At 41.7% G+C, this 9,635-nt stretch overlaps 1 long non-coding RNA gene across 1 annotated transcript; it reads right to left on the minus strand.

The window, feature by feature from the left end:
* Window positions 1-460: 460 nt before the first annotated feature.
* Window positions 461-9,149, minus strand: LOC129671640 (uncharacterized). The gene is made up of 3 exons (XR_008719366.1): window positions 9,055-9,149; window positions 5,849-5,942; window positions 461-1,664 (listed from the first exon to the last, which is right to left on the minus strand). It is a non-coding gene; the product is annotated as an uncharacterized LOC129671640 (long non-coding RNA).
* Window positions 9,150-9,635: the final 486 nt, after the last annotated feature.

Consider the following 9,635-nt stretch of genomic DNA (forward strand, 5'->3'; position numbering starts at 1 on the left):
GGTTCATTGGTGTTCCTGTTGGCCTTCCTGATCGGGTGGGAAGGTGTCTAGGAAACCCACACCCTGTTTGGGTGGGAAGGTATCTCAGCTCTGAGGTGGGGCAGCGTCCTGAGGAAAGGGTATCCCGGGACACGGGAGCCCAAGAACCACACAGCTCTGAGAGGAGGACTCCTCAACAGAGATGTTGCAGTTCCCAAGAGAGGGTTACCCCAACCCCTGATGAGCTGAAGAGTTTAGGAGACTGAGCTCTGCTCCTTCTTCGATTCTTCTCTTCTGGGCTTCTTGGCTTCTTCTGATGGAGAGATGACTCAGAGGTTAAGAGCACTGGCTGCACTGCCAGAGGTCCTGAGTTCAATTCCTACCAACCACGTGGTGGCTCATAAACATTTATAGTGAGATCTGGTACCTTTTTCTGGCCTGCAGGTGTTCATGCAAAGAGAACATTGTATACATTTAAAAAAAAAAAAAAAGAGTCACACCAGGCAACAAATCTCCTAAAAAGAGATGTATTGGAGGGAGGAATCCAGAAGAAGAGAGAAAAATCCCGGAGTTCCTGCCTTTGCTACCAGATGAAGACAGCAGAAAGCTGGGCAAACACAGCCTTCATATAATCTATTTTTAGGGGGTGGGGCTTTCCAGGGCAGGGATTTCCAGAGAGAGGATTGGTGGGATTTCAAGTCCTGAGCTTGGGGGAAGTTTAGGGATTGGTGGGTTTTTGTTCAGTCTTTTTACCTGAAATTAGCATAAATCTGGGAGGGGACCCACTGATGGGCTGGAGATGACCGGTTTAACAGTTAGAGGCTGAAACTGCCAGTTAGACAGTTAGAGAGGTGTGGGGGGAGGGGTCTATTAACTCATGCCCTAGGGGGTTTACAGGGACTTGAACTCTAAACAAAACAACTTTCCTTAAGTAAACTATGAACTTATTATACTAAAGGGTCAGATTTCTAGTTCTGGTCCCTGGCTGGCAGTGTCAGACTATGTAAAGCTCACTGCCTTGGAGGAATGGCTAGTTTATACATTGTTGCCACAAAGACAGTGCCTGGAGCTCACACACTAGCTCCAGTTGAACACACCTCCCTCCACAGTTCTCTGACAGCAGCAGCCATAACCAAGGCCTCAGGTTCTGTGGTTTTCTCTGTGGCTTCAGCTTCTCAGTTTCTCCAGGCGTCTTGTCTCAGGTCTAAGGGCTGTGGAGGTTAGCCTCAGCAGTCCTGGAGTCCTGAGGTGTTGCTGTCTGGAGGTGTAGAGAGGCCAGCAGCACAGCTTGAAGATCGGAGCACCCCTTCCAGGGACCCACAGAGTGTGGCACTCGGGGAGCTGAAGAGGGGGATCCAGGGAAAGATGTAGGGGGAGCCCAGAGGCAGAACTTGAAGCCGCCTGGCCTGGCTGCTGGAGCTCCTCAGCAGGGGTGCAGACACTTTCCTGCAGAGTTTACAAAGTTTACCGTGTGTGCAAAGCAAATAAAGGGAGGCTGGCAGGGAAGGCTTTCTCTGCTGAATAGCCAACAGTACCAACAGTGAGAAATGCACGTGACAGGAACTACAGAGGTCTTCGGCAGTGCTTAAGTCTGGACAAACAGTGCTGGGCGACTCCGAACTAAGCAGTCATCTGCATACGCTCCTTTGTGTGTGCTGGTTAGTTTTATGTCGACTTGACACAAGCTGGAGTCATTAGAGGGGAGAGAGCCTCAAATGAGAAAAATGCTTCTATAAGACTGGGCTGGAGCCAAGCCTGCAGTGTATTTTCTCAATTAATGATTGATGTGGGAGAGCCCAGATCCCTGAGCAGGTGGTTGTGGGTCTATAAGAAAGCAGGCTGAGCAAGCCATGGGGAACAAGCCCCTCCATGGCCTCTGCAACAGCTTCTGTCTCCCATTTCCTGCCCTGTTTGACTTTCTTCAGTGATGGACTACAGTGTGAAAGTGTAAGCCCAATAAACCCTTTCCTTCCCAAGCTCCTTTGGTCATAGTGTTTCATCACAGCAATACAAACCCTAACTGAGACATTAGCCAACTGAATTCTACGGAGTTTGGAATGTTAGAAAGGACGAGCAGCAAGCTGTTTACACACTATGTAGGCATAAGGTTATTGTGTAATTCAAATGCTGATCTCTGTACCCCATATCCGGTTGCAATCCTTGTTCTGAGAATCTCCTGTCTTAATGTTGTATAAACACTGCTCTCCAATTGTCTGCTCCCTGATAATGCCCAAAAAGCAGCTGCAGCCAATCTCTGAGCAGGGGAGAGAATAGGGCTGGACTTCTGCCAGGCAGGGCAAGCAGAGTTAGAAAAAGTAGGGGATTTGCCCATGGGACATGTCCAAGAGCCACCAGGAGGAGGAGCTGGAATAGGGAAAGCTACAAAGTGCAAGTATTCTGGGATGTACACTGGGAGGAAAGCCAAATTAGCTTAGAGGGTTAATAACAGAGTAATAACTGCTCAGTTCTTGTGCTTTGAAGCTTATTATTAAACAAATATAAAAGAGCCTCAATTATTTGTGTGATAGCCAGGTTAAGAGGGAAACTGAGAAACACAGTTATACAAAATTAACTTTAATATTTTGGCATAGCAAGTGGGGCTGAACTTACATGGAAAGTAAAACTACAAAGCAGTTTCTTAGTTCTGCTCATTAAGAGAGCAACCGCAGTTTCTAAGGCAGGAGCTCATAGCTTCCTGAGGCCTCCAGGTGGCTGCAGAAAACCAAAAAAACTGATACAAACCCCAGAGAGGTAAAGCAGATGCAGTTCTTTTAGCCCTTGCTAAGGAAAAAAAAAAGTGGCTCTTTAACACAAGCAAGCTTCTCAAAGCCAGACTTTCCTTACCAAGGCAGAAAGCTAAATCCCATTGAGAAGGGGCTCTTGCAGGCCAGAGGAGCACACACTTGTGGACCTAATAACTTCCCAGAGTGGGGGAAGGGTCAGCACCCAGTGAAAGAGGCTGAAGAAAAGCTTCTCCCGGGAAGCAGGAGCCAGAGACAGATGGAGAAGCCTCAAGCATCTTAACTGGTGAGGTCTAGAAGGGAAGTAGAGTCTTTAGGGAGAGGTTTTGAGATTGAAAATGGAGGAAGATACAGTGACACAGTGCTTCTGGATTCCATTTGAGTTTGTTTCTTTTAGCATATAAATATTTTTTTTTTCAGTGAAAGTTAGTTTTATATATCCTCTATGGGAGAGATCAGGATAAGACTGACTTGGAGAAAGAAGAGACTGAGAAATTACATGATAAATTAAAGGCCACAGAACAGAGGTTGGAGGAATCTGAATCAAAATAGAGAAATCCAGTCTGTAACTTACAATAACACTAAAAGGGGTAGTTCCAGATGAGCAAAATCTACAAAACTTGAAGAAATCATTGAGATGCTGGATTAAAAGGCTTCAGCTATGGGTCACCATGGTCAGACTGGACATTGTTATGCATGTTTTCAAGGTTCAATTACTGGATGAAGCTTTCACCTTAAATTCTGGAGAGCATGATTCTAAGGTTAAACATTTGTTAGAGACAGTGACTGTCTTGGAGATGTCTTTGCAGATTGGGGCTGAAGGTGCTTCAGCATGTATATCCATTGGAACACAGTTTTTCAGACATTATGACATGACATGAAACAGATATAATTTATAATCTATAGGTCAAACAATTGTGAAAAGATCTAATGATAATTTTAAAGAGATGATCATAAAACAGAAGGGGTATATAATATCTCCCCAAATAGATTAAATAATGATTTACTGATTTAAAAATTTTTAAATGGACAAGTAGCACACCTGCTAAGATATACTGGATTTTAGGAAGGACTGCTGAAGTAAATCAGCCTTTTTATATTAAAGGTGTGAGAAAATGGAAGACAGGAAATGTGTTGCCTTGGGGAGGAAAATATGCTCTTGTCTCAACAGGAAACAGAAAGCTGTGTATTCCATCCAAATTGTTGGATATCAGATTTGACAGGGGAAAAATATTCCCACATTCCACACTTGGGACCAAAACAAAAAACATGTTCACATGACACAACTGAATTTCCAAAGAAACCAGCGACTTCCACTTCAACACTGAGCCATTTCCCCAACTCTCTTCAAGTTTTAGTCTGATCTCTAAGCATTCACTTCACGTTTTCTTGCTTCCCCTTGCTCCTGTCCCACACTCATCTGGCAGCACAGGGACTGTTTTTTGTTTTTTTTTTTTCTGCTGGTACTGAGGACTAAACCCAAGGTCCCAGACATACCAAGCATATGTTTTTCCATGTAGACAGCCCTACATACACCGTTGGAGAAAATTTTATTTTGAAACCCTCAGGCCTGAGTCCTACCCACAAGGATTCTGATGTATTTGGGCTATAGCCTGGATTGTGTCTGAGATTGCTGATCCCAGTGTGCAACCAGAAAAACTGTTTTATTCCCTCTCTGTGGAGGAGGAAGCTGGCTTCCAGAGAGCTCACTTGTCATGTCCATGCTTTTTGGGTAGGCCCAAACAATGGGCTCCGGCTTCCTCATTCCTGCCTCAGGTACTTTCCCTGGAGCGACTAGTTGTCATTGCTTCAAGTGGCTATTTTCTCCCAGGGACAGAGGGTCTGTGGGCACTGTGAAGGCTCCTCAGTTTCTTAGATAAAATATTTAATGTTGCCATTTTGTGTCTAAAATATCACCAAAGAATATTTTTGTGGCTATGTGAAAATAGAACCATGTTCCTGTTTGCCATGTGTAAAGAGAATAAATTTTATCTTTTATGATATGTCATTTTGCCTTTTGAACTTAATGAGAGTAATTTAATTTTGAATGAAAACAAAGTGCTATTTCTAAACTCTTGATAATTGATTGAATTGGCCATCATATGTCAAGAATACTTACTAGCAACTCAGGATACCGTATTTAAAATAGTTTGTTGCTGTGGCCATGTAGGTGAGGAAGACCATTTGCCATATAGTGTCCAAATATTTCTCTGAATCTCCAAAATTTGGGCTGAGCCCTCTTAACCCATACCATTCTCCAGGCATTTGGGTATTGACAGGTTGACTGACTTACAGAAAGTCGAAGGAGCAAGGTTGTCTATTAAAGCATGACAGGCTATCTGCAAACCAGAAAGTACTTTATGATATCTCACGGGGCAAGCTGGGCTTACTTGTTGCTTCCACAGTCTGGGTGACATCATGTGAGGCTTCTTAGGGCTGTCAGAGGCTGGGATGCTCTGGGGACTGTCATACAGCCTCACCCATGTCTGGCTAGTGTTGGGCCCTGTTAAGATTGTCCACCAAAGCCACAGTGGCAGTGTACACCTTTAATCAGCACTCTGAGAGGCAGAGGCAGGCAGATCTCTGAGTTTGAGGCCAGCCTGGTCTATAGAGTGAGTTCTAGGACATCCAGGGCTACATAGACCCTGTCTCAAAAATCAAAAAGAAAAAAAAAGAGGGAAAAAAGGCAAGACTGTCCATATGGTCTCACTTGTATGCTGTTCTCAGGATATTAAGGTTTCTTTTTGTTTGTTTTTTAAAAATATGTGGTATAGCATGCCAATTTCTTCTTGAGTTTCTTTTATTGTGTGGCAAAACATATTTAACATAAAATTTACCATTTTAGCTACTTTTAGGTTTCAGTTCAGTGGCATTAGTGACACTGACATCTGTTTCAAAAATATAGAAATTCTGAACCCGTTACTTTTCTATTGCTGTGAAGAGACACCATGACCAAAGCAGTTCATAAAGAAATCACTTAACTGGGGGCTGGCTTACAGTTTCAGAAGACCCATGAGCCTCTGAGAGGACCTGTGTACACCACATGCCCGCAGGAGCCCACAGGAGTCAGAAGAAGCATCAGAACCCAAGGAAGTGGGGTTATAGATGGTCAAGAGCTGCCCACATACGTGGCTGAGAATTGTGTCCTCTGGGAGAGTAGCAAGTCCTCTTCACTGCTGAGCCATCTCTTCAGCTGCCCGGACTGTTAAGAAGGGTGGATCACTTGAAAGAGAAAAGAGAAGCTACCTCAATGAGCAACGGGTAACGTCAGAGTAGACAATGGCAGAGAAAATGGGTGGTGATGATTATTTCTCATGGGTTTCTTACCTAAAATTATCTATTTGATACATTTAATGTTTTATAAACACTCAAAAGTACTTATCAAAATACAGAAGCCACTAAAAAAAAACAAAACAAAACAAAAAACAAACAAAAAAAACCCCCACTCTCTCCTTCTGTCTGTCAGAGAACAAAACAAAAAGCAAACTGTGTTAAGCCTGTGATACAAGCCAGTAGGCAGCAAAATACTGTGTTAATTTTGGAAGCCTTCCATATGTCATCACAACACAAAAGAATGCGCGCTAATGGCTCTCTTATCGCAGCCTGAGTTGGCTGAGCACTGGATGTCACAGTACCTTGCTGGTTTAATTATACATTTCCTTGCTTCCTTTGGTTTCTGTCTGTCAAAACAACATTTTTTATGCTGATGAATATAAATATAAAAATTAATGATGAAACAATTTCATATGTTGGAAATATTTTTATTTTAAGTTTTGCAATGCTAGGAACCAGAGCCTTGCCCATACGAGGCAAATTCTCTGCCACTGGGCTATACTTATAGTGAAATATTTTAAAAATCCAAGCAAAGCAAACAAATGTGCTTTTAAAATTATCAGCAGGGCCAGGGTAGTACATGTACTTAGGAGGCAGAGGCAGGCAGATCTTTGTGAGTTTGAGGCCAGACTGGTCTACAAAGCAAGTCCAGAGCAGCCAGGGCTCTGTTATACAGAGGAACCCTGTCACAAAATCAAAACCAGAAAAAAAATATCAGTAGAACCATTCAGTGTTCTGGATAATTTATCTTTCAAATTAGATGCAGAGAAAAAGGTTTTCATTTGGACATTCAAGCTATGTATAAATGTCATTTATTGAAATGGATGTTAAAAAATAGAGGGAACTAGCTTGGAAGAAATTAGTAAAGTTGCACTGAGAACAACAAAGTGTATCATTTTCTCATCAAACAGCAATCGAGGCATGAAGTGTATATTTGATAGCCCAGCAGAACAGCCTATATTTCCCACAGAGCATTTTTCCTTGTCAAAATATCTAAGTAACTGCACTTTAATCATTTAAAATTATTTAGGGTGTTAGGTATATAGAACCAGAATCTCTTAGAAAAAAAAGATGTCTAATTGTTTTATTATATATAAAGTTTTACTAGGAAAACTGAAAAAAAATGATAAAGTTGCTCATCCTTTAAGCCAGTGTTAATATTAGTACACTTGAGAAAGAGGACAAAGAGAACAAATATCCTTAGAAATCCGACAGAGACCAGCTTTCTTCAGAGGTACTGTCGTTTCCATGTTCAACACAGTGAAAAATATTTAACAGTTTGAGGACAATGATAATGTTATTAATTTGCAGCGGCAAATATTTCTACCTACACTGAACTTTTAGCTCTCAGTCATCTGCATTAAGATACTAGAACATAGCAAAATGACTTTACTATTGAAAATAAATCAAATATAACTGTCCTCCTCTATGATTCAGAAGTTCTCCCTCCCCCCTCTTACTCTCTCTCCTTTCTTTTTTGTCTTTCTGTCTTCCTTCCTTCCTTTCTTTTCTCTGTTTTTAGAGACAGGGTCTTACTCTGTGCCCTGTAACCCAAGGCTAAACTCTGACTCTGGGAAACCTGGCTCTTGCCTTAGCCTCCCAAATGCTGGGAGTATAGATAGGCCTGGGCCACCAGAGGCCTATAATCTGAAGGGCTGTCTATAGGAACATAAATTACCATTGTTTATGGTTATAAAGAATTCTGGTTATTGCCAAACTGCTTGGGGGCTGGGAGGGGGAGACCCATGAAATCTCAACCCTACTCAAAGAAGCGTAGGTAGCTGAGGAAAGTTGGGAACAGGAGAGGTGGGCCTTCCCCAGGGAAGAGCATGCCAATGAATTAGACAGTGCCAAATGGTCAGCCCTGAAAACATGCATACAAGTGACATTAGATGGACTGAGCAGGCTATATTTAGGAATATGTATGTATATGCAAATATGCATGAAATAATAATTAGTAAAAAAGATGCACTGACTTTGGAGGAGAGCAGGAAGGAGTAGATGGAAGGGCTTGGAGGGAGAAAAGGGAAGGGAGGGATGGTGTAATTATATCGGGATCTCAAAAATAAAAAGAATTCTGGTAACTTGGTTCTTGTTAGATAGGAGCTTATGGTATTTGCCTCAGTTCTACTTTGGATTTCACATATTTACAGTAACTTCAGTGAAATTATTCAGAGCTTCTCTTTTTTAATTAAAAAAGGAGGAACACTTCACAAATTCATATAATGTATAACACACACACATATAAATATACATGTTTGTTTCTGTTTTTCTAGTGTGTCTGTCTGACTTGGTGTCAAAAAAATCAAGGTGGAATTACATGAGGGTCTGGGCATGGTTATGCACACCTATAATTTTAGCACTTCAGGGAGGGAGAGGCAGGTGGATTTCTGTGAGTTCAAGGCCAGCAAAGGTCTACAAAGTTAGTCTAGGACAACCAAGGCTACACAGAGAAATCCCATCTGGAAAAAACAAAACAAAAGAAAACAAAAGAAAAAAATAACAAGAAAGAAAGAAATAACATGAGGGGAAAATAGCCTTTTGAATTTTTCAAATTTTAAAAATACACACACACATATATGTGTCATTTTCTCTGTGGTCATTTTGAAGGAAATGACAGTTTCTCATTGGAGTAAGTCAAAATCAGGGAAGCCTATGGCTGCATATTCTTCTAGCTGTCCTAATAAATCTACATGTATTAATATTTATTTTAGTCCTAGGAAGATGCAGGGCATGTAAATTTTGTTGATTTTTAACTCAGAATAGTTCAAAACAAAATGTAGAGTCAGTAATCTGGGGTCTCCTTGGAATGGTGAGAACAAGACCGGATTTAAGAACCTGAGTTTCATATCAGAAGCTGAGATTTAGAAACTGGAGGCATCTCATCAACTGTTTGAACTGGCTTCCAGGCGGCCTGAGTTAGGGCAAGATCTGCAGTTCTCAGAGACTTAGCTACACGGTCTTAATTTACCAGCGACTTAATAAAAGAAATATTGCCTACCCGAACGACACGACCTTGCAAGCTGACTTCCTTCCTCGAGAGCTTTGCTTGTTTCTGAATGAGCGGTTGACCCCACAGCCTCACACGCCCATATTTGTATTGAGTGCTCAGCCGGTGCAAAACATTTTGCACAAGTTACCGTCACTCAGTCCTCGTGAAACCTTTGTGACGGAAGCATTGTTGTTTCCACGTGACCAACAGGAAAGCAGGCTGAGAAGTGACACCTGCTCAAGGAGCTGTTTACGTAAACTCAGTCGTGGGATTAAGCCAGGTGTGGCTGGCTCTTTCAGGCATACTGTTGTCTAGACAGTAAACCCATAATAAATTCTATTTCTTAAAAAAAAAAAAAAAAAAAAAAAAAAAAAAAAACAGAGGAAAGGATTTTGAGTGGTTTCACCTTAAGAAATGATGGTTTGAGGCGATAGCTATGTTCCTTTGGATTTATAAACTACATACCGGAGACAAGGATTGAATCATCAATTAGTATATGTGCTCGCTTCGGCAGCACATATACTAAGATTGAATCATCACGTGATGCTCCTTGGATGTTTATAGTTTGTGTGATTTTTATGTGTTAGTTT

The sequence above is a fragment of the Psammomys obesus genome, unplaced genomic scaffold, assembly GCF_907164565.1.
Source record: "Psammomys obesus unplaced genomic scaffold, mPsaObe1.curated_primary_1811, whole genome shotgun sequence".
NCBI classification, from domain to species: Eukaryota; Metazoa; Chordata; class Mammalia; order Rodentia; family Muridae; genus Psammomys; species Psammomys obesus.